The following is a 25,559-nucleotide window of genomic DNA, read 5'->3' as shown; positions in this document are numbered from 1 at the left end:
ATTGGATTCTTCCACAGAGCAGAATAATTAAGAGCACAGATTCTGGTCTCAGACCTCCTGGGTTTAAATCCCAGCTTCATCACTTACAGCTTAGGGGACCTTAGCCGATGGGCAGCCTCCCTGTGTCTTAGTTTCCTCACTCTAGAATGGGAATAACCTTAGAATCTGCTTCATGAGGTTGTGGCAATGATTAAATAAGGCATTGTACAAGAAATGCTTACCCCAGTGCCTGGTGCATAATGAGCACTCGATGAATGTCAGCTATAATTAACATTAATAGTATTATTAAGTTGCATAGCTTGATAAGCCTAGCCTACCCTGTACATCATCCCAACTTGGTTTAGACTTGGTCTTTGCTCTGGTCATTTCATGAGGGACACAAGATAGGGTATAGTTGGATAAGGTGATTTGGGAAAATTTTAGGATGCATTCCTTTTGAATATCATTGGGAAGTGTATTTTAAAATTCCCATTTCAAGTCTAGCACTCTTAGAGGCTATCTTTTTCCCCCTAGCTGATTTGCTGTCACATGACAAAGCTTGTAAAAAGAGAGAAGTCTAAATCAGGGGTGTCCAAACTGTTTTCAACGTTTTTCACCAAGGGCCATATGCAGTAAAATACACAAACAGCCGGGCCACTCACTCGAGGTGAAGTACGTATTGCCTCACCTGGTTTATTTAAGTAAACTAAATGTATTTTTGGAATTTGCTGCGGGCCAATTAACAATGGATTGAGGGCCGCGGTTGGCCTGTGGGCCGCAGTTTGGACACCCCTGGTCCAAATCATCTGGTTGCCTTTCAGAGTTGTTTTCATTCTGCTCTTTGGTGAGAAACATTTTAGTTAAAAAAATCCTAAATGATACAACATCATTGGGCTAAATTCTATCCCTGACGATATGTGTTATACTTACTAGATAGAATTTGTGCTTTCCAGGAACACCAGAAATGAAAATCTTAAAAAGTGATTTTTTTTCATTTCATTTCATTCCTATGAAACAAAGAAGTAATATTTGAATAAAAACATAATTTTTACAACCAATGACAATAAAAATTATGTTCTTAGCATTAAAAAGGTAGTAACAATACCTTTAATTAAACAATTAAGCACCTACTGTGTGCTAGGATTGGGTGTGGGGCACGGGGATTATAATAGTGAGTCAGATCTAGATTTTGCCCTGGTAAAGTTTACAACTGACTGGAGATGACCACTTTTATACCAATAATTATTAGGTGAAACCATATACAATTGCCAATAGTCTACAGTTTTTGTCCTCCAAAATGGCAGTTTCATATGATTGACCCTAGTGTTCTGAGTGCTATGAAGGATTATAGGCCACTGCAGGAACATATCCCCAGGGGCTCCAGGGACGGCTCTGAGAAGGAATGAAGTTTAAGGATGAGTATAAGCTGGCCATGCAGGGGGACTGGCAAAGGTTTGAAGCATTGGGAACAGCATGTGTAAGGGGGAAAGTGACACAAGATGAGGCTGGAAAAAGGAAGCAAAGTCTTCCTCATAGGACTTACTAAGGACATTGATGTTATCCCAGGGCAGTGGGAAGATCATTCAGAGGCTTAAGCAGGAAGGTGATATGATCAAATTGTGTGTTTTTAAAAGGTCACTTTGTCTGCCATCAGAACTAGATTGATTGCAGTGGGCAAGAGTGGATGGGATGATCCATTGGGAGGCTGCTGCAGGCGTCCAGGCAGGAACTGGTGGTTGGCAGTTTACAAGATGCTTTCAAATGTAGTATCTTATTTTATCCTTATAACAACTCTTCTTACACGAGGTGTTAATGTCAGCATCAGTTAAGTGGCATGCCCATGGTTACATGCCGGTAGTAGTGAGAACTCGAATTTTATTACCTGACTCTTGCCCCTGGTGTCTTGGTAGCTTTAGGCCCAGGTACCAGCATCCCTGGGTGTGGACAGTTGGTTTCTCTTAAGAAAAGATTTCACTTTTAAGAAACAATTCTCATTCCTTGGCGGTCGAGGGTTGGGGGTGAGAAGTTACTTTGAGAAAGTCACCTTTAGATGACGTTTGTGACTGTGAGTTGAGAGAAGCAAACAGAATGTGATGTGGAACTTGATAATAGACTGGACCGTCTTTTTAGAAAAATACATTTATTAATTTCATGTATTTATTTACACCCTGCGTCATTCCAAAAATGTAGCTTTCAAAACTACATTTGCTATGACAAGAAGAAAGGGTAAAAAAATCAGGGTAGGCAAATTAAGATGATGCCACAGGCATCCCAAGTCCAACAAACATCTGTCCCCAGATTCCACCATTTGTTAAAGAGGGACTCCTAAGATTCTTATCCCTGGGGAAAAAAAAAAAAAGTGTTCTGTTTAGAGTAGCATTTTCCTTCTACTGGAATGTTGGAAAATTTCCCCATTTGGTCTTCATACAGATCCCATGATATAGGGACAACATCCATAGCTGTCTCACAGAATGAGTGGGTGAGAGGATTGGAGTGAATTAATTAACCCAATGTCTGGAAACCATTTCTTTTCTCTAGAAATTTCTCCACATGTCTTAGTGTACCTATTTATGTGACCTTCAGTAAGACAGTTTCCTCCACAGTAAAATCAAGGATTGGGACTAGAGCTGGGCTTCTCAAACTGGGTGACCTGGGGTACCTAATATTGTGTCAGGAGCAATGTGAAGTCACAGGACAAAAGTGACATACGGGTTTTGGTTGCAGATTTTTTTTTATGACAAAACGTTAAAATGTTTATGAAATGTGGAGTCATTCTAGAAGCAAACAATTGAACCTAAGTATTTCATTTTAAGGAAATGTTCTGTTACTTTGAATAGCAATGAGAGGAACATCAATAATTCTTCTTTCCTCCATGAAGATATGACACAAACTACATGAAACCTATAATTTTATTGACATTAATAATTTGCTTTCAATTCATAGAGTTTACATGTCCATTACCATGACATTTTTTAAAGGGGGAAATTTTGGCATTATGCGAAGAGTGAAAACTCACAATTCTGCAATTCTGCACAAATAATACATTCCAGTAATAGTGCTTTGTAAATATCTTCTCTCTTCTTCATATAATTCTGCAAGGAATTATCTCTATTGTATGAATGTGGAAACTGAAGCTCAGAAAAGTTGAAATAATTTGTCTGGATTCACTTAACTAGTAAATGAATAGTGCAGGAGTCTAAATTTTATTCTGTTGCCTCGACGGTAGAATTAACTTAATGGACACACCTTATAATTTGTACATTTAGTTTTATTTATCAAAAACTATGATGTTGATCATTAGGTGTCATCTAGGACGTAGCATTTAGGAAACCATCCTCATAGACTTGGGTGTGGATTACAAACTTTGAGAAGTAAACAGTTTAACAGCTGTTTCTCTATGATTTATTTGAGAATGTGGCACCTTTTTCCCCCCCCAGTAATTCATTGATAATAAGGATTAAACTCAGCTCATGGTTTAGTTTTATTATGTGTATTTCCATCAGGTTAGATCCCATTGGATGCTTTGTCAGTCACTGTATTATAAAGATAGTTACAGCAGAATAATTTTGGAGCTACAGCTGACTTTAGAGGTCATTTATCAACAGATTCCAAATTGTGCTGTCTGTAGTCTTAAAGATCCTGTGGGGTTCCCACACACTCCCAGTGGACGATGGAGCAGAATGGGTGGTGAGCTGGAGTTACCTCCCCATATCACCCCCCCCGCCAGCTCTACTTCAGTCAGCTCCTGTTTTATCAATTTTATTTGTTTCTGCATCTTGGTAAATTTTTGTTAGAGAATGGGTTCTACACTAAAAAAAAAAAAAAAAAGTAGCAAAACAAAAATTAAAAATCAGTTTGAAAACCACTGGCAATCTAACTCCTTTATTTTCTTCAGGGGAGCACAGTTTGGCTCATCTAGGTGAAATGATTTGCCTAAGAACACAGAACAAGGCACAGCAGAGCTAGAATTAAAACTAGTCTTCTAGCCACCAGTCTGGTGTTGGAGCCGCTGTGCCAAACTGAATCTTACATGGCTTGTTGAGGGCTCTCGATAGTTAGGAGAGAATATTCTTAAAGGTGGGCAGATTATATATCCACCAGATGTGAAATAAAGGTAAAAGTTTTGTCCTTAAGATCTATTTTAATATCTCATCTGAAATACACTTACCTTAAGTCTCGTAGATTTGCATATTTTCTATTTCATGACTTTAAAGATTATCCTTGGACTCCAAATTCTATTTGGAATTGTGGGACTCTCCATGCCAAGAACATCCTCAGCAGTGTTAACTACACCTCTTAGGGCAGAACATCAAGTCACTTTGATAGCAACTCTAATCAGCTGGATGGCAGTTCTTGTTTCAGTGGATTTTGAGACCCTCCCTGGATTCAGCAGGAAAGAGTGTGATGATGGTCTATTAGTGATGTGTAGCATAAACCCCCACTTGGCAGGGGCAGCCCATGAACTAGATATTACCATCCCCATCAATGTACCACCACCTCTTTTTAAGGCCCTATGAGCAAAAGGTATAGGCTGTACCTGTATTCCTTTCTAAACACTGTGTTGTTCATCTTGAAGTCATGGGTGCTCTAAAGAAGACAGAGGCAAAAATACAACAAATGGAAGAAACTGGTTATTTTCTTATTACTAGTGCGTGTTCAACGATAGGAAGGGAATAAAGGGTTGCATTTCTTGGTTTGTAGAGGACATGATAGACTAATGGTAGTCCAGTCTTGAAACAAAATGGCCCCAAATTAGTAATGCGTGTATGAAAATTATATTGAACTAGAAAACATTTCTCGCAATTTTTTTACCCCTTAGGATTTGCCTCAAAGGGCACTCCAAAAATTGAACTGAGGAATCCCAAGCAAGCTGTCTGAATTTTCCTGCATATTCTTGTTCTACATCCTATAAAGGACCAGACAAATCAAACGGGTGGTTTTTGGTGAGTACACCAGCTGGTGTCCTTTTCTCCTTAAGGAAAACCATAAATTTTCATTCCTATCAACCAAGCTATCTGCTGCTTACACAGGGTGTACTTTGTGTGTGTTTATGTGGCAACATGGTGGTTATACAAAATGAGAAGTCATTTTGAACCCACAGTATAAAGCCTTATTGTTGTGGCTTGAGGGAAAACTGCTACTGTATGCATGTGTGAGCATTTTAGGAGTTGAGATGAGGAATGATGATTATGTAGTGCTTATAATCTGTCTTTTTTTTCTTTTATTAAATTAATTTCAGGTGTACAAAACAACATAATGATTAGACATTTACACCCCTCACAAAGTGATAACCCCACCAAGTCTACTACCCCTCTGACACCATACACAGCTATTATAATACTATGACTATATTCCCTATGCTGTACTTTACATCCCGTGACTATATATATAGTGCATATATATACATATGTAAAGTGCATATATATGTGTGTGTGTATATATATATATATATATATATATATATATATGTTATAGTTGACATTCAATATTATTTTATATTAGTTTCAGGTGTATAGCACAGTGGCTATAATCTGTCTTTTATCTGTCTTTTATGCCCCCTCCTCCCCCCTGCAAAAAAAAGCCAAGGGTATATTTCAATCAGCATTGTCTTTTGAAAGTGCTGGACATAAGGAAGGATCCTTTGTACAGGCTAGAGAAGATACTTGTATGTTTTTGAACAATTCTCATGTCTTCTCTAATTTGTTTCCTTACCTGTCATATAAGGTAAAAGTAACTCATGTCAGGCTCTCTAAATCATGGCAGTCCGGTGAATTGTAACATATATAAATACACTTTGAAAACTATATACTTCTCTACAGATAGAGGTATTACTATTCTGTGATGATTTTATGTGTGCTATGGACACAAAGCATAAAAGAAAGAGGCTACTTCTGTCACCTTCACCCAGAACCTTGCACGGCCAGCCCTCCCCAGCCCCAGCCCTCCCATAGCTCCAAAAGGGAGAAGTAATAGATCCTTGTATGTCAGGGAGGGGCTTCTGGTGACACCGATGTGCCCAACAGCATCCCCCCCCCCCCGAGAAAAGAGTCCCTTCTTTTCATATCCTCTTATCTGGGATCTGGACTTAGTCCACTAAATTTAGGAACACGGAGAGCTAATTATTTTTTTAATTATAATTTTTTTCTTTTTATGAAAGCATATTCATTAAAGGAAACCTGGAAATTAAAGAAACAATATAAAATTACTTATAACCCCACAATTCAAAGAAATCACAATTAACATTATGGTATATTCCTTTTTTTTTTTTGAATATTTCATATATATATTCTATATACCGTATTTCCCTGAAAATAAGACCTAGCCGGACAATCAGCTCTAATGCGGCTTTTGGAGCAAAAATTAATATAAGATCCGGTATTATATTATATTATATTATATTATATTATATTATATTACCCGGTCTTATAGGAAAATAAGACCAGATCTTATACTAATTTTTTTCTCCAAAAGCCGCATTAGAGCTGATTGTCCGGCTAGGTCTTATCTTCGAGGAAACACGGTGTATTCTTAAAAAATATATATATATTCTAAAATATTTAACAAGGTTAACATTAGTAGAGAAATGAAATAAGTATTCTAGCCTACAACTATGTCATAATTTAGCCATTTCCATACCTTTAAACATTATATTTGTCACATCACACATAAATATATACGATTATTTTCATTACATTATGTTGTAAGTACCACTGTGGTGAAAATATTTGACTATAAATTTTACCTGTGTCTCTGATTATTTTCTTGGAGTAAATTTCTATAAAGGGATTCACTGGGCCAATGAGAATGAACTAATTTTAATGAACACTGTAAAACTCTTGATATTGTCAAACTGTCCTCCAGAAATGTACCAAATTGTACTTGCCTTCCCATGTGCCCCTACCAATGATATATGATGATGTTAATTTCACTGCACACATGTGAAGATTGAGTTCTTTCTACTTTAAGAAGGTTTAAAATTATCAATATTTCTACAGACGCTCAGGAGATAAAAGCCCATTCCCTCTCCCTGGCCCACCCCACCCCAACCAATGTTAAGTTTCTAGACTAGAAGACAGTATCATCTGATCAGCATTGTGCATTAATATCAATGTCTCAGATCTCTTCACGGGGAAAAGCATATATGAAGCCTGCATTCATTCACTTGGTATTCATTATCACCACTTTTCTTCATTTCTGTACTACATGCTTCAGGAGAACAAAAGATCTTTTCATTGTCTATGAGAAGTTTAATTCAGTTGGTGAGCCCAGACAAACAACAAACTCAAAAATCCTTAAACTTGGATGGTTCACCTAACTTCTCAAGGTCTATTTCTTCTTTAAAGTGAGAGGCTCAAATTTGTCGATTTCTAAAGAGTATCTGAAGTGGTTTTTAGTAAAAAGATGTGAGTACACACACAGGTAGTGAAAACAACAATAGAAGTCATTATGTAGACATGTAAACTTAACTGTAAACAACATAATACGTTGTATAGCTTCCATTGTCTGGCAATGAAAACACTTCAATTTCTTTAGGAGAGAAGTTTCCCTGCATTAAATATTAGGAAATGTTTTCAAGTGAATCATTTTTTCAAGTGTAAAATTGAAGTAGTAGGAAAATCCTTCAAGATGGCCCCTATCTTTTAGCTCTACCACCTATAATTCATAAGTAAGGGATAAAATACAAAAGGCGGGGGGGTCCCCAAAGCAAAGGATGGTCAATGAGCTTCACAGAGAGGTTTGTAGAATCATGACTAGGATTTTAAAGGTGACACATTCTACAGATTAGTGCTGTCTCATCTTCATCCCCACCCTGGCACCAATTGCCCCCGCAAACACACGCACACTAAAAGTCTACACTTGCACTGTTCATGGATTTTTATCAGATTTTCAAATTGGAACACACCAGACAGGTTTAAGGGGTAAATATGCTCATGATATTTAGCTTCCTTCACCATTACCCCCCTACACCTGCCAAAATGTTAAAATTATATAACTCAACTACTGAGCTGTACTGAGCAATTTCAGGGAGACTGGGCCAAACTTGGGCAAGAAAGCCTGCCACTGGACAACTGCTCTTTCTCTCTGAGGTAGATTGCCTCTTGCATATTAACATAGGGTAGATATTTCATAAATATTTTCTGGATTCCTCTCTACTCAGTATTTTTATAATACTGGTTTGTTTTATACTTCAGAAAATATATATTTAAATATATGTTGGGACAACTTCCAAAATCTAAAAGTATGAAGGAACTGTAGTAGTTCCTCAAATTGGCTCTAATCTTGGGACAACACAGCTGCTTTTTGACTAGATTTCACACAGTTAAAAAGTCTCATTTGCTAATATGTTGATCTCTTTGCAATTTGAATCACAAACATGAAGAAAAAAGTTACAAAGCCTAGTGCATCATTTTTCTAATCATTTTCCTGTCTTCTCTGAAAAATCTGCATTCCTTCCTCCCTTTTATTCCATATAGTGACTCGACTAGTTTTCCACACCTCTCTATTTTTTTTTTATTGTGGTAAAATATGCATAACATAAAAATTTACCATTTTAACCAGTGTACAGTTGAGAGGCATTGAACATATTCACATTTTTGTGTAAATATCACCACCATCTATCTCTAGAACTTTCTTATCTTCCCAAACTGAAACTTTGTACCAGTTTGTACAAGTTATTATTAAACAATAACTTCCCATTCCTTCCTCCCCCCAGCTCCTAGCAACCACCATTCTACTTTGTCTCTATGAATTTGACTATTCCAGGTATCTCATATAAGTGGAATTACCGAATATTTGTCCTTTTGTGTCTGGCTTATTTCACTTAGCATAATGTCTTCATGGCTCATCTATGTTGTAGCATGTGACAGAATTTCCTTCCTTTTTAAGGCTGACTCAAAAATATTCCATTTTGTATACCGTATTTTGTTTACCCATTCATGCACTGAACATTTGGGTTATTTCTACCCTTTAGCTATATGGGTAATACTGCTATGATCATGGATGTATAAATATCTGTTTGAATCCCTGCTTTTAATTCTTTGGGGTATATACCCAGGAGTGGAATTGGTGGATTATATGACAATTCTGTGTTTAAGTTCTTGAGGAACCACTATACTGTTTTCCACAAAAGCTACACCATTTTACATCCCACCAGCAATGCACAAGGGTTCCAATTTCTCCACATCCTTGTCAACACTTGTTATTTTCTGTTTTTGTAGGGGCCGTGTGTTTTTTTAATTTTAGTTTTTAATAATAGCCATCTTAATGGGTATGAAATGGGATATCACTGTGGCTCTAATTTGCATTTCCCAAACAGTTAGTGATATTGAGCATCTTTCCATATGCTTGTTGGCTATTTGCGTATCATCTTTGGAGAAATACCTATTCAGCCCTTTGCCTGATTTTTAATTGGTTGGTTTGTTTTGTTGCTTTATTATAGGAATTCCTTATATTTTATAGATATTAATTCCTTAATGTTTTAAGAGATTAGTTTCTCCCATTCTATGGGTTACCTTTTCACTCTGCTGTGTTCTTTGGTTCACAAAAATTTTTCGTGTCGATGTAGTCCAGTTTATCTATTTTTTTCTTTTATTGCCTGTGCTTTTGGTTTCATATCCAAGAAATCAATGCCAAATCCAGTATCATGAAGCTTTTCCTCTGTATTTTCTTCTAAGAGTTTTATAAGTTTTAGCTCTTGCAGTTAGGTCTGTGATCTGTTCGAGTCAATCATTGTATATGGCGTATGGTAAGAGCCAGGATTCTTTTTAAAGAGGTACTTTTCAATCCCACTAAATCTCAGTGAATATGTGTTTCAGACGGTTAAGCAAATAACGCACGCATTGACATCTAATGCTCAACCTCACTTATTTTTCTACCTAGTGGAGGCTTTGGTGGTTTCCCAATAGACAGGTTACATAAAGTTAAAGCAGCTGGGGAACTAACAGCTCAGCCGGCTCAGCTCCCAAAACTAGGATACAGCAATGACAGGGTGCCTGGGATCAGCAAGTGTTTTGATGTAAACATGCTTGATGAAATCCCCAACAGAAGCAACGAAGAGGTAGATAGTGTTTTAGGCCAAAAAGAAAAGTGTGTGTTATATATGTACATATGTTTGGCAGCAGAGGAAAACAGAGGACACTTCATGCTGAACGGGGCCGTGTGTTGTGGGCTACAGCCAATATTTATTTGTACAAAAATTTCTCTCCACACTGCTTTAGAGAAACAAAACTAGATTAGCCACAGTTACGTTTCCAAACGGTTTTCCACAGTAGTTTTCTAGTTCTGTTTTATTGTAGACAGAAGCTAGATGTGCTTACAGGAGGGTCTGGCTAGCCTTCACTTGCAGTCTTGAGAAGTAAGAAGAAACTACCAGGCTGTGTAAGCGGCCTCACCTGGTCGCACCAGGACCAAAGGTCTGCGGCTGACTATAGAGATAACAGCCCACACAGAGATTGCTCATAGCTGCAGGATTCTCCATGTGAACTTGTAGAGATTCTCAACATTAGAACACGGGATTGGTAGTCGGGTGTCCAAATCCCAAATCACTTAGTGTTACATCCACTAAGACTCTGGTGTCAGGCCCATCTTTGTTTTTATGGGGACTGGTTTATGAGGGTTAAACTGCTGCTGTAGGTCCTCATTTTCTCTTTGCCATAAAAGGGGATTTGGAGAAAGAGGAAATAACTAAGCCAATTAAATTTTCTAAGGCTGGGTAAGATAAGATAAGCCATGCTGTCTAAAAACAGTTTGCAAGACTGGTGGTAGCCTATATTTCCCTTGAAGCATTAAAGTCATTTCACACTTTATTAACTCAAAGAATAGCCAATATTTCTCTGTGAGACTGGGAATAAATGACTGGCTCAAATCAGGGACATTTTTACTGGTATGTGAGTTTTTCATACTGAAACATTAACTCAAGTACACACAATGAAAGTACAGAGTATGTGAGACGTGAACGGCAATTATAGTCCAACACTAGTCCCCAGAGTTTACTATATCTGGAATATATAAGTGTCCTGACACTTGAACATTTCATTCTAACTGCTCTAGGTTCAGTTGAACTCTAGATATATATTTTCTGTTCATTTACATTCTTAAAAGTCTACATTTCATGAGTTTCTTTCATTAATATAGTTCTGCTTTCTATGTAACTTTTATAGTCTTTGTAACTTTTATGTACATTTCCAACTAATTTTAACTGTGTAGTTAAATTATAGAGACTGGGAAAACTGGTTCTCCTTCCCTTTCTTCTTCTAATAAATATCTTTCCACAGAATAGAACTTCGATTTTTTTCCCAAATATCTTCAAATTCTACCTCAAAAAAAATTATAAATTTAGCATTTAAATAATTTGCAATTGTCTCTCTTCTTCTCTAGTTTTAAACCATATATTACTATATTTGGTTCAAATGGTGAATACCTGTTAAAAACTGGGGTGTGTGTGTGTGTGTGTGTGTTTTATTTAAACGATTAAAACAAACAGCTAATCATACATTGCTCTATTCTTATTTATTACTCTGTGGTACTTATTAACTAAGGTAATTACATTCGAAAACCAGGGATATTAAATGAGAATTTAAGATGAGGAAAAAAAGCAATTAAGGAAAAGGCCATGGAAATGTGAATATAAAGACGAAAGATGACAGGTGGTAACGCTTTTTTCGACTAAAACCAGAAGTCCCTGTGTTGCTTCCCTACCTTTTCTCCTCTGCAACAAGAGGTAACTTCCCTGTGTGTCACACTCCCATGAAAAGTGAAAAGGTAGATAAGTGAGTGACATTATTGAATTGAGAACCTTGGATTCCTTATATAGACATTTGTGAACTTCGGTATTATATAGTTAGTATCCGATTAATTTGTGAGCTGCTTTCCAACTCATTAAGACTCACCACTGCATGGGAGAGCACTGCCTAGGAGCAGAGAAATATCAGGGAAGAAAGGAGCCTACCCAATTCTAGTGCGCATGCGCTCAAGCGCTGTAATACCCAGCTTCTCGAAATACCTGTACATAAAAAGAGCATTTGGAAACTGCCTTTGGTCGATCACCATCTTTGTGGCTATTTCCTGGTGGCATAAAATGTCTGCCAAATCTCTGAGATAATGTCATAGAAGCTAAGCATATCAACTTAAGGCAAAAGTTCTACAGCTGCCTGACCAGTGCCTGCTTTACCAAGGAGGCCCTAAGGAGGCTAAGATTTGCATTCAGTATAGTCCCTCAATGGCTGATGCGGCTTTTCCCCCTTGACACTGCTAGTGCCTGAACTGTGTCTGAGGAGTGCTGGCTCCCATACCAAAGCCAACTTGTCCATTCTTTAATGGGATATTTGTGGTCATACAGACACACTGCTGGGCAATACTTGGGATGACAATAGTCGTATTTGCACATAGTTCTGAATGAGGCTAAATCACACACAAAAATAAATAAATGAAAAAATAAGTCCAAAGCAATTTACAGGTAGTTATATGTGATGATAAAATTCTTTTTGTAGTTTCATCCTACCATGTTTCTTATAAATGACCGTGTTCGTTCATTGGTTCTTCCATTCCTTAATTCCCTATTAAAACATTCTTTCCTTCAGTGCTAGGCACTGGGGATACCAAAATAAGGGTTCCTGCCTTTGAAATGTTTCAATTAGAGCTAATGAAACAAACCACATTGTTTTAATTTTCTATTATATTTCCAATAATGTAGAAGAAAGTTGAAATAGCCTAAAATATCTAAAATCGCTTCATAATAGAAGGTGAATTTTACTTTCTCTGTTATTAAGGGACCTCTCTCAGATGGCCCCATTTCTAATAGAGTCCTTTGAAAAGACTGAAAAACAAATGAAGTTGATAAAACATGCCACGACATTCATAAATACCCACCCAGATTCCTTTTCATGCCAATGAACTCATGCTCTTCCCTTCTTTTCCTTGTTTTTATGATAAAGAATTAAGCTATTGGGTATTAGGGTTTAACCTTAGCAATACTGGAAGGACCTACCTGTTCATTTGTTTCTCACTGTACTCATATGAAAAAAAAAAATCCAAATCTCACCAGAGGAACAACGCTAGAAAGCTAGATAAAGAGAGAACAATATTTAAACATTTAATGAATAATAAAAAAATGTATTTTCTGGATTAGTTTCAAGCTGCATTTTAATGCGTATTGTCTTTTGACTCCCACCGGAAAGTTCACTTCCTTTTATATTTTTTCTCATAAAGAGCCTATATAGTCATACTATCATGAAATATTGTTGTGGTATTTGAAAATATTTTTAACTTCAAAAATACCCCACATTCAGTTTAAACATAGAAGAAAGTAACCCATGACTTACTCAATGTTGAGAGTATTCGTGGCTTAATGCCATTTCACCGTAACTATTGTCCTGAGGTGTACTGGTCAATGGACCAGTCCAAATACAAGGACATCAGTATTAAATAGGATGTTTTTTCCTGTGGTAGTAGACATTGTTACATAGTCACAACTGAAATGACTAATATAATCAAATACAATCAGAAGGTCACACCAAAAACTGAAGCTAATATTTGACCATGTCACTCTACTTCAGAGCCTTTGTTTCAGGACAGGCAATTTGTCATTTGTCTTACAAAAAGATATTCTTGTATACTACTATTTCCCATACTGCTAGAAGATAATGAAAGAACATATCCTGTAGAGTATGTACTCATATCTAATATGCGATAGTAATAATAGACCTTACTAATACTACATAACTACTACTTGCAAACTACTAATACAGTTTGAAATTAGGAAGAAATTTACCATTATCTAGTGATTTTGAGCTAAGCACATAATCATCCTTGTTCTCAGTTTCTACATCAAGAAAATAATACTGAAGAAAGTGAGGAAAGCTAAGTGTTGAATAGTTAAAATTATGGTATATATATATACATATATATACACATACACACACACATACATATATGGACAAAAAAAAGAAAATAATACTGATACTTTTGCATAGTATTGTAGGTACATACAGGGAAAGTATATACAGGAAAAATAGATGATAGATAGATAGATAGATAGATAGATAGATAGATAGATAGATAGATAGATAAACTTGAATCATATTCTTGAATCATGACATGGGGGACTTCCTATCTACAGGAACTCTATTATGAACCTCTTTGTATTTTTATAATAAAAATGATCACCCATGAAACTGACAGATCATACATTCAAATGCTGGCCCATAAAGTTTTTCTGAGAGTATTATGCCCAGATTTCTTAAAGTTGTGTTGGTAATTTTAATATCTCATAGTTAATAAACAATATTTAGGACCTACTACATCAATGAGTAGGCACAAAACATAGTGTAGGTATACTAAATAGTATAAAAAGAATATAATACTTACAAAATTGGACAAATATCAAAAAAACATAGCATTTTTTGTATAATCATTAGTTTAAAAAATGCGTCATTATAAGTAACCATTTCACATTTAAGTGTCTTAAAGCACTTTTCCATATAAATATCGAAAGTAATAGCTACATAAGTTCCCTTCCAGTTCATCCACAAATTTTTGAAGTAAATCCCCGAAGATTCTTTAACTTTTGAAATTACATTGTCAGGCAGAAAATTTGTGATTCTAAACTGTGACTATATAGTTCTCTACAAAGAGAAGATCCATGAAAAGCATCTACTGGTTTGACCAACTGAAATGCTGATGGTGACGATGATGATGATAAATGGATTTGAGCATTTACAGTTGCCAAGTTCTTTTCTAAGTGTTTTATATGTATATTCTCATTTAATCCTCACATTGTGAGGTGTATTATTACCATTTTATAGATGTTGAAACTGAAGCTCAAGGAGATTAAGTGCCTGGTGTGATGGCACTTGTTTCTCAAATGTGGGAGCCAGGATATGAAGGCAGACAGTCCTGCTCCAGAGCTTGGGTGTGTCACCACCATCCCCACTGCCTCCTTTTAGTCCCATATTCTCACCTAAGCATTTAGATTACGTGAATTCTAGTCCTTAAACATTTCCATTTAAGAATCGAATTCAACAAATTTTTAAGCCTAAAAAATATAATTTAAGCATGTTACTTACTTTATTAAGGGCCAGAGATAGGCTATGGAACAGTTTGCTGAACTCTCTGAAAGCTCAGAGAAGGGGTGGTGAAGGTGGGGAGGTGCAGTGAGGTATTTGGTAGAAAGGAATGATTTCCCAACAACTTTATTGTGGATCTGTGCTTGAATTTCCTTCAACTGTATCAGCCAGTGTCCATTTCTCACCGACCGTGGTATTATTCTGGTAACACTGGCTATAGCGAACCCTGTTATCACTAAGCACATAGCGAAGACAGGGTCCCACGGTAGCAAGAGCTTGGGCTTCATCAGTAGCTAAGTTTCCATCTGAGTGATCTTAGGCAAGTTATTTGATCTGTCTGAGCCTCAACCTTCTGATCTTTAAAAGGGGGCAATGATAGCTACCATTATCAAACCCTTACTATATATAGTAAGACGTCACTTAACGTTGCCCATAGGTTCTGCGATTTTAAGTGAAATGACGTATAACGAAAACAAGGTACCACAGGCTAATTGATAGAAACAAAAGTTAAGTTCCTACCCAGCTCATCAACATTGTACCAAAATGACATTGAACAAAATGATGTTATTCGAGAACCTGCTGTACTTGGTTTTGTTCTAATCTCATTTATTCCTCCCCATGACACCTTGAGATAGTGATTATTAGTATCACTGTTCTCATTTTGCCGATGAGGATGAGGATGAACTAAGACGTTAAATAGCTTACCAACATCCTACAGCTACACAGTTGAAGAGCTGGGGCTCACACCCAGGTAATTGGACCCTAGAGGAAGGGTATTTTGCTGTAAAAACCAGACAGTAAATATTTTAGGTTTTGTAGGTCATACTGTGTCTTCTGCAACAACTCAACTCTGCCATTGTCGCATGAAAGCAGCCATAGACAATATATAAACAAAAGGGTATGGCTATGTTCCAATAAAACTTTATAAGAACAGCTAGAGGGTCAGATTTGGCCCATTGGCTGTAGTTTACTTCAGAGTCCACATTTTAAACTTTCACTCATAGGGATATCATGTAACTCTCTGAGAGATTATTTCTAGTCCATCTCCTTCCCACCAGGGAGGATTGAATTTAAGTCATCTGTACGCTCTTAGTGCCACTTTCTTTTTAGCATGAGTAAAATGCACTCTACAGACACTTTTACAGAAATACTAGACATGCCATGGAACGGTGTCCTCTGAAATTACCTCACTGTGCTCAACGATGGCAGTCAACAGAGTGGCTCATAAAAATGCTCAATAAATGGATTTTGATTTTCATGATGTAAATTAATTTGTTTTACTGCAACATTATTGCTTATGTGTTGTATTTGCCACAATGCGACATATAATTAGTTCTGAAGTGGAGGAGGAGAAGGAGAGCGCTACTCTTGAAGATTTTCCATCTCTAAAAAAAAACCAAACGTGGAGATTTTCAGTCGTTGTCCACCTTTTACAGCTGGGTTACTCCTTGGATTCTGCGTTGACCCATGGTTCATTGTCACTTGGACATTTTATTAAGCCGCTGTTGTAGCGTTGGCACTCAGTAGAATGTTCATTGAAAGAATGTATGTGACTTCCTAGGGTTGGATAATCCTGTGTGGCTGCCCATCTTTGCTAATGGTGGTCCCTCTGCTGCTCTCGCTTCCTCTCCCTCCTCCTTCAGCCACTCGGGTAGAGTAGCAACCCCAAGGACTGTCGAGTAGTCACCACTCTATCCCCAAGCACCTAGTATGGCCTAGTAGACAGCAAATGTCCAATCAGTGTTTGAATGAATGAGTGATTGAATGGAATGCATACACAAATATGGTTTAATTATCTATCCTATGAGATGATTTTGCCTAAGGGGTAAGGGGGGTTGATTTTAGTACCAGTGAATTGACTGTGGCTCAGGAACACATCTTTAGTGATTTCTAATAGTATATCTTAAAACAAAACAAAGCAACAAAAACTCTTAATCTTAAGTGAGGCATTCTACATTATGGAAGAAACCAGCAGTGACATTTGAGAAAAGTCCAAATCTTAAAAACCAGATTGTCAGCAGTTTTCATGTGTCCGTGAAGCAAAGGGGTCTGAATTTAAATAAGGCGGGGGTATGACTTGGCAGATCCTTAGCCTGATTTCAAAAATGGTGTTTGTGGGACCCAGGCTTTTCAGTTGGTCTGTGATGACAAATCAATTTGACACCAGACTGAATCAGTCTGATAGGGCTTTATGGTGGGAGTTGTTTGGTTTGAAAAATTAAATTGACAGGTGTTCAACCAAATTAAATGAGTAGTTTGGCATCACAGAGACACTACCTTGGACCTTTGAAAAGTGTTGCACATTTCTCAGTCTTGACAACCTTGACAGTAAGAGCCAGAACAAGACTCTGAGCCCATGCTGGGGGTGGGGGTGGAGAGTATAAAATAACAACTTCTCTGACTCTTTAATTTAATACCTGCCATGTGCAAGTATGTAATCTGTTCAGAGCTCCAAGACTTCATCAGGAATTCTCGACAGTGAGCAATTTTTGGTTGTCAAAACATGAGGAGTGGGGTGGGGTCTTCTGGCATCTAGGGTAGAGGGCAGGGGCGCTATGAACATAGGCCAGCCCTCCACAACACAGAATTATCACACCAAAAATGTCAATAGAGAATGGGGTTGAGAAACCCTGGATTAAAGGATACCTAAAGTCCCTTTGCAGCTCAAATTCTGGGATTTTATGAAATTAGATAGTAGACGTGAAATAATTTTATAAATTGCAAAGCACTGTATAAAGTCAAGCTACTATTATGTAAGCCTCTGCTGCTTCTCTTTCTTCCTTTTTTTGGTGTATCTGCTGGTCAGCCTTTCTGTGCCTCAACCTGATCCTCAAAGATTTTGGTCAACAGAGCCAAGGGAAGGGGTGAAACTAGAAGTCCCTCCTACTGCTTGTTCAGAGTTCGGGAAAACATTGATTCAGGAGGCAGGTGTGTACTGAATTTACAGGCTTCATTATTTTCAGCATTACCCCATCAACCTGTTGAGAAAAAGTATAAATGTGTAATGCTTATTTAAAGGAAACAAGATAACAGATTCTTAACGGGTATTGGTGATACTGCCAAACTCCACCCCTTTCGGGTGGGTGACTTTATTCCTGGGAACCCACCGCAAAATGTCTCCTTTTCAGGGATGTGTTGATAGAAATGCCTGGGAAAAGCGAGCCCCTTGGCTTTGCATCTGTTTATCAAACACAATCATTCACCGAATGATGTGCTTTGCCATAACAAAACCTGTACAGGCATAAACACAGTTTAAGATCCAGTATGAATTAACTCTTCTCAGATTAGTGAGGAATAGACTGAAGGAATGGCCCAGAATGTCATTATCCCACTGCCTCTTTATCCTCTTAGGATTTTACCTAAATAAGAGAGTCATGGAAGGATTTTATGTGTCCCAAGGGTCATGCCCTCAAATAGAAGAAGGCTGCCAGCTTCAGCTTATTTCAGTCTTCAGCTTATTGATTGGGCCCCCAGGTAAATTCCTAGGACTCTTGCCTCCATTTTGAGCAGAACTCCTTTTACACTTTCAAACTCTGAGGTAACAGAAATGTCCCAGTGCCAGAGGCCTGTCTGCTGTTGTTTACTCTAATGGGTGGTGGTAACTTGGCCCAGGGCAATAAGATAATCGCTCAGGGTGAGGCCAAATCTTGGAAACTTTTTGCAGAAGCTGCCCTTCGATTCCACCCGCCACCCCGATTTGTGGCATTAAATGTCCTTTAATCCTGGAACTAATAGTCTGAAATGGGTGCTATTACAGAACCATCTTAGAAATGTGGAAACGGAGCTGAGGTAATTTGCCTTGTATGACATGGATAGTGACTGGCACTGTCATGATTTGAACTTAAATTTCTTGGACAACAAAGTGTTTGCTCTTAGCCAGTACAGTATGTATTTTATTATATCTGTACGTTGTGTATGTCATTAGGTCATGCCTAAGAAGTGGCTAATAGTAAAGACAAAAATTTTATGACATAAAAAAGGGACATCAAAATAAAAATCTAACCACAAACAGATAGAATTACCTCTTGGATAAATGCATTTTTCCACTGAATTAAATTCCAGCTAGTGCTGGAAGACACTGCTCCCCACTGAAATATCTTCAAATTGCAGTATGTCCATAGGTCAGCAAATAAAACTCTCCCAAGAATTCCAAATTGCGCGCACACACACACACACACACACACACACACACACACACACACACCCAGGGCAGTGAACCAAAGTTAACTGGTCATTTGGATAATTCTAGAGTAAAAACGTGCCTGTTTTGGATCCTAGGAATGACTGGATGGTAAACATGGGAAATATTTCCCAGTACAGCGGGTATCCCTTGCCCTATAAAACTCCCGGCACAAAGTTAAAATCCTACTGAAAGGTACTCTGAACCGGTAGTAAGAAGAGCATTTAAATCCTGGATGATTTCTGCTTTAAGTCTGAGTTAACCCTGAAATTTTATTTTACCCTGACAAGCTCAAACGCGATCTCAAACAAAGACAATAAAAAGTCTAGTTAATAGTTCAGATTAATAATAGCTTGATTTGAAAGGATGTTTTTCTCTGTTTTATATGCCAAACTGCGAATAAGTAAGTGATTTGTTTCAAATATATTGCCATGTTTGTTTAATGTTAGCCGCCTTCACAGAACACTAATGCATTTTTAGTGTGTTCGAGGATGGCTGTGTATTGGGAGGGTCCTGCCCCAAGAAATTTGGCATCCACGTGGATGACTGATTGGAACTTTTGCATCCAATGCAACAAGTCTCTTCAGGTTCTTTCTGTAAGAACCTCGGCAAACTGCTATGGCCAAGGGTTAGGTGAGAAACAGGCTTACACGTGGATGCCTGAGCCACACCACTGTTAGAGAATCACAATGCCAGACAGTACAGCTGCTAGGAATGGAATCTGGGAGACTGGTACGTGAGTCTACAGCAGAACTCACAGGCTAGGCTTTGCATACTGACTGGTTTGGTTTAAAGCTGGGTAGGATAACCTCTTGCCTGTTTCCCTAGAAACACAAGACCTCCTACACAGGGGCAAGATTCTTACCTCAAGTTCAAAAACCTTTTTTTCTTCTAAAAAACATTTTTAGTTGAGCACTTAGTGCTAGGTTCTACACTAGGAGCCCCTCACCACAGCCCTTTAAGAGTCACTTAGGGGCAGGTGTGGTACGGACTCTAAACCAGGCTGTCAGGGTTGAAATACCAGCTCTGATGCTCACGAGCTGAAAAATCTACTGAATGTCTCTGTGCCGCCGTTTTCTTTGTGAGGTAGAGATCCTAATACCCCATACAGACATTGTGAAGATTGAAGTGAGTGGAATACATAAAAAGAGCTTAGCGTACGAGTACTGCCTGGCACAATAGGCATTCAATAAACATTGGCTATTGTCACCATTTTAAAGATGAGACTATTGAGGCTTAAAGTGGTTGAATGGCTTTTCCCAAGGTTCAAAACCAGTAAGTGGAGGAGCCAATATTTGGACCTAGGTCTGTCTGACTCCAGAGACTGCATTTATTCAATAGGCTAGGCAGCTGCAATCAAATTATCCAATCCATTTAAAAACTGTCATATGTTGATTGGATGAAATTGGGTAATTCTGATCTATTTATCCAGATTTCTTTTTTATTATTCACACACAACGTTCAACTTAGGGAGTCTGCTTATTATTCATTCTGTCCACACCTCTACCCAAAGGAGAATACTGTCATTCAAAAGATAGTATTTCTCACGCCTCAGTCACCACCCCCAAATATACTCACACACACACACACACACACACACACACACACACACACACGTACACTCCCACCTTTCTAAAGAGTTTTTAAAGCACACTTCCAATGGTGGCTGGGTTTTATCTTGGGGAGCTATATAGCCTTATGAGAAACAGATTGTTAGTAAAATCGAGGTGCGTCTCTTCTGAAGCAGTCCCTGGTCATTAAGAATGAGTACAAATTGCCTTCATTCTTAACTCTTGTATTTGAAGCATAATTCTTTCGTTCCATTAACTCTGACGTAAGTTCCATGAGGATAAGATGTCCGAGTGCCTGGCACATAGTAGGTGTTCAATAAATATTTCTTGAATGACTGAATAAATAGACACAAACCCATCCGTGTTCATGTCTCTTGAAACCTTAAGAAATTGTTGTTCACATATAAGTGTTAGGGGCTGAGCTAACAACCTTCACAAGATACCTTTTCTTCCAGGTCTCATAAATTGGACCCTGCAGTTAAATGGAAAAGAGTTTAAAATGAGGGAGACAAGGCAACTCAGGAAGACTGTCTTTAAAATATATTCTAATTTAAAAATTGGTCCTGAAATTGTTTCCATCGCTCAGCACAGGAAACAGGGAAGAGTGACTGTAATACTTAGCAGTAGGAATCTACATTATTTCTCTTCAGTGATGTCCTCGCACATCTCCTAGTGTAGAGGTCGGCAAACTTTTTCTGTACCTGGCCAGATAGTAAATATTTGAGGCTTTGTGGGCCACAGAGACAGAACTATTCAACTCTGCCATTGTGGTGCAAAAGCAGCACATTTAAGGGGTATGGCCATGTTCCAATAAAACTTTATTTACAGAAAAAAATAGCAGGCTGTATTTGGACCATGGCGATGGTTGGCCAAGGCCTGGTCTAAAGTATATCTAACTGTAATAAGTTACACATTCTATTACATCTCTAAGAGAAGCAGCTACAGAGTTCCCCCTTTGAAGGCATTAAATAAATTATCTTTTATGTATCTAGGCCTTTGGCTTCAATTCATTGTGCAGCACATATAATTTATTTAACTATGTTATATTTGCTATGACGATAAGGAGAACAGAGTTTGTGGACCATAAGATTTTCTTGAATGTGTTAAACTGAGTCAGTGTACCATTTTTTAATGGCCTCCAATGAAATCCTAATTTTATGGAATCTTAGTTTTGTCCTTTTTGCATCTCTGAGCCTTCTCACTTTTGTTTTTTTAGTTTTTTCTTATTGTTGTAACATACACATAACACAATTAACTACTTTAACCACTTTTAACCATTTCAGATCAGTGACATTAAATACATTAACACTGTTGTTTTCATCATCCCCTAATAAACTCAGTAAACACTAATTCCCCACTCTCCCTTTCCCGAACTCCTGGTAATCACCATTCTACTTTCTCTCTGAATTTGACTATTCTAGGTACTGCATATATATGGAATCATGTAACATCTGTCCTTTTCTGTCTAGCTTATTTCACTTAGCAATAATATCTTCATGGTTCATCCCTGTTGTAGCATGTGTCAGAATTCCCTTCCTTTTTAATGCTTAGTAATATTACATTGTGTATACATACCACATTTTTGTTCATTCATTCATGCGTCAATAGACATTTGGTTTGTTTCCACCTTTTGGCTATTGTGAATAATACTGTTACGATCATTGGTATACAAATATCTGTTTGAGACTCAGCTTTCAATTCATTTGGGTATATACCCAATAGTGGAATTGGTGGGTCATATGATAATTCTATGTTTAAGTTTTTGAGGTGCACCATACTGTTTTCCAAAGCACCTGCATGATTTTACATTCCCACCAGCAATGTGGAAGTGTTCTAATTTCTCCACATTCTTGCCAACGCTTATTTTTTTAAAATAATAGCCATTCTAATGGGTATGAAGTGGCATCTCATTGTGGTGCTCACTTGTTTTTCTGTCAATGTTTACACTAAATGTAAAAGACAGTTTAGATACATAAATCAATGTCTGGTGCAAATTAGATTGGTGTGTGTGTGTATGTGTGTGAACGCATGTGCACATTTATTCATCTCCTAGTTGCAAAATTATGTGAGATGGTTTCTAAGAATACGTAAACAGTAAGATTAATAATATAAATAGCTAAATTCATGGCATTGGAAATATAGAAGACTAAAAAAATGAAACTATAGTCCAAATTAAACGAACTTGAGTTTTGTAATGTTACTAAAATTGAAGTGACAGAGTCAATCCTGAACTTCCCAGTGATGAAAGGAAAAAGGGAAAGAGCACCAATAACATGATTCATTTATTCCAAATGCTTAAAACTGAAGAAAAAAGGTTTTTCTTGGCTCGTAGATACAAGAAATAAGCTATTTTAAATGAGATAATGTTACTGATACCAGCAGCTTTCAGACTGAAAGCAAACAGAATTTTTCATGAATTTAATGGGGTTTGAATTGACTCCATAGCCTGACCATGATTAAGACTTTTTTTGTGTGTAAAATGGTAATTTCAGAGTACAATTAGGAAAACAAAAGTAACTTCACATATTTCAGCAGAGCAATAAAGTCTATTCCTTTGAACTTTAGTCAATGTTTTATGTAGTACAACATGTAAGATCTTGAATTGCCTCATACATGCTTATATATGTACCTAGTATTTCCTTCCCAGGCACAGATTATAAATACATATGTGTTTGTACAAATAGTATTCTTAAGAATATATCCTTACCTTCCATTTGGAAGGAGGAAAAGATCTTCATATTCAAATCTGATATTGGAATTTTTGTTTCAACTTGAAACTACAGGAAGGAATATATCATTTTCAAATTTGGACTAGAAAAAAGTACTTCATAACTGGATAATGTTGTCAAACCACCTTTCAAGCACTTGAATAGCAAGGAAAATTTAAAAATAAGAATTGAAGCCATAGCAAACAGATATTTTTAAGGAACTGAGAAAGTGTCAAAATTACTCTCAAATTGAAAGAACTCGTCTGAAGTTTTACCCAGAAGTTTGTATGAAAGATAATAATTGACATTTCCTGAGCATTTACAATGTTCTTGGTACAGTTCAACGTGCTTTGTATATATTAACTCACTCCTCTAAACTTAATATTAATCCTCGTCATCATTCCCATTTTATAGATGGGAAGCTGAGGCATGGAGCAGCTAAGTATCCTTGCTCCAGGTCATACAAGGAGGAAGTCTTAGAGCTAGGATTCACACACAGCCATGGAGTCTGGCTCCAGAGGCCACAATTCCCCACTAAATTATACTGCCTCTTTATGTCACAGCAGGTAAACCAGAGAAGTATTGACTTGGCCAACTGGCAGATAAGCAGCTCAGATTGTTGTGTCACTATAATTTGTTTTGTTTTTTCTTTGGATGAATTTAACTGTCCTTCAAATTTCCCTTAATACTCTTGGATATAATTCCTAGTGGTAAATATTAAAAATAAATGATACTCTAGGTTCTAGTTAAATGATGAAACCTTATGCAGCCGTTAAAAATCATATTTTTACAAAGAGTGTTAAGACCACGAAGGAATGCTTATAAAATGAAGTAAAGTAGCAGGATATAAATAGTATTATCATTACTTCCAATTTGTCTATGGGGAAGTAGCCTCAGAGAGGTTGTTAGAAGCCAAGTTCCACTCCTGCCCTCAAAAAAATCCATTTTAAAAAAGATGGGAAAGTTTCATTTTGTCTATCACTAGGTAGCAGAATTAGGAATGATTTATTATTTACTTAATTGTCCATAAAATTTACTTGAATACTTTCAAGTAAAAATAGAAAAATAGAAATAAAATAGAAATAAAACTTCATTTTGTAAAAGGCCAATCAGAGCTTTTCATTATAAAAGCCCAGTACCAGCTCCTAGTGATCACTGTATTGTATGATTTAAAATCATTTCCACAGAGCCCTGAGCTGTATAGGTGAAGGTGGCACAGCTTAGACCTGTACTGTCATATGTGGCCACTTAATTTTAAATTAGTTAAAATTAAATAAAATGAAAAACTTAGTTCATCAGTCATATTAGCCCCCATTTCAAGTACTCAGTAGCCACTCGTGGCTAGTGACAGCTTTTCCATCATCACAGAAAGTTCTAATGCACAGCTCTGAGAATCTGGAGCCAGACAACTGGGAATCAAGTTCTGTTACAAGCTGATAACTTGCTGTGTGAAATGGGCAATTTACTCAAACCCTCTGAGCCTACTTCCCCATAGACAAATTGGAACTAGTGATAATATTACTTACCACGTAAGGCAATTAAGAAGATCAAATAAGATAATGCATGTGACACTTCTCTGAAAACTACAGTGCAGTTTACCCAGGTAGTTGCTGCTTCACAAGTTCCCTGTTTGAACTCAGTGTCTCTGTGGACTGATTCTAAATCCATGAATGGTCCATACCAAGAATTCTGCTTGAATGGCACCACAAAAACAAGACTTAGCTGCTCTTTACCACAGCTCCTAGGCCTAGTCCTGGGCAGTGTGTATGTTCCATTTCTTCCTTGTAAAAAGCTTCAGCACGCAGCTCTGTATCTGTCTTGTGTAATAACAACTAAAAATTTTCCTTAACAGTGTAAGCACATTGTTCTATTTCCATTAGTAACGGGAAAAAAAAAAAAAAAAACTGCCTTTAAAAAGAAAGCAAAGGAAGAGGCTTTGGCTGCCAATGAAATAAATGGGGCAAAATGCTAGTATAGCTAAAAAGTAATCAATCTGAGTGGACAGTGCAGGAATTGAGCAAAAAGATGTTGCCATATGCTGCAAGAACATGAGGTTTTC

The 25,559-nt window shown here is 37.3% G+C and overlaps 1 protein-coding gene across 18 annotated transcripts in view; it reads left to right on the top strand.

Annotated features, from left to right (window-relative positions):
- The window catches only part of RBM47 (RNA binding motif protein 47), a 149,633-nt gene that overhangs the window by 111,505 nt on the left and 12,569 nt on the right, over positions 1 to 25,559 (top strand). For 16 of the 18 annotated variants that reach the window (XM_074324587.1, XM_074324591.1, XM_019751976.2 and 13 more), the window contains one exon: positions 4,799 to 4,922. The exons of the other annotated variants lie outside the window; for them this stretch is intronic. The gene's annotated coding sequence lies outside the window, so the exon portion shown is untranslated. The remainder of the gene's footprint in view (positions 1 to 4,798; positions 4,923 to 25,559) is intronic. 18 annotated transcript variants of the gene reach the window in all.

Source organism: Rhinolophus sinicus, linkage group LG02 (genome assembly GCF_036562045.2).
Source record: "Rhinolophus sinicus isolate RSC01 linkage group LG02, ASM3656204v1, whole genome shotgun sequence".
Taxonomy (NCBI): Eukaryota; Metazoa; Chordata; class Mammalia; order Chiroptera; family Rhinolophidae; genus Rhinolophus; species Rhinolophus sinicus.
This window is presented reverse-complemented; position numbering and strand designations above follow the sequence as displayed.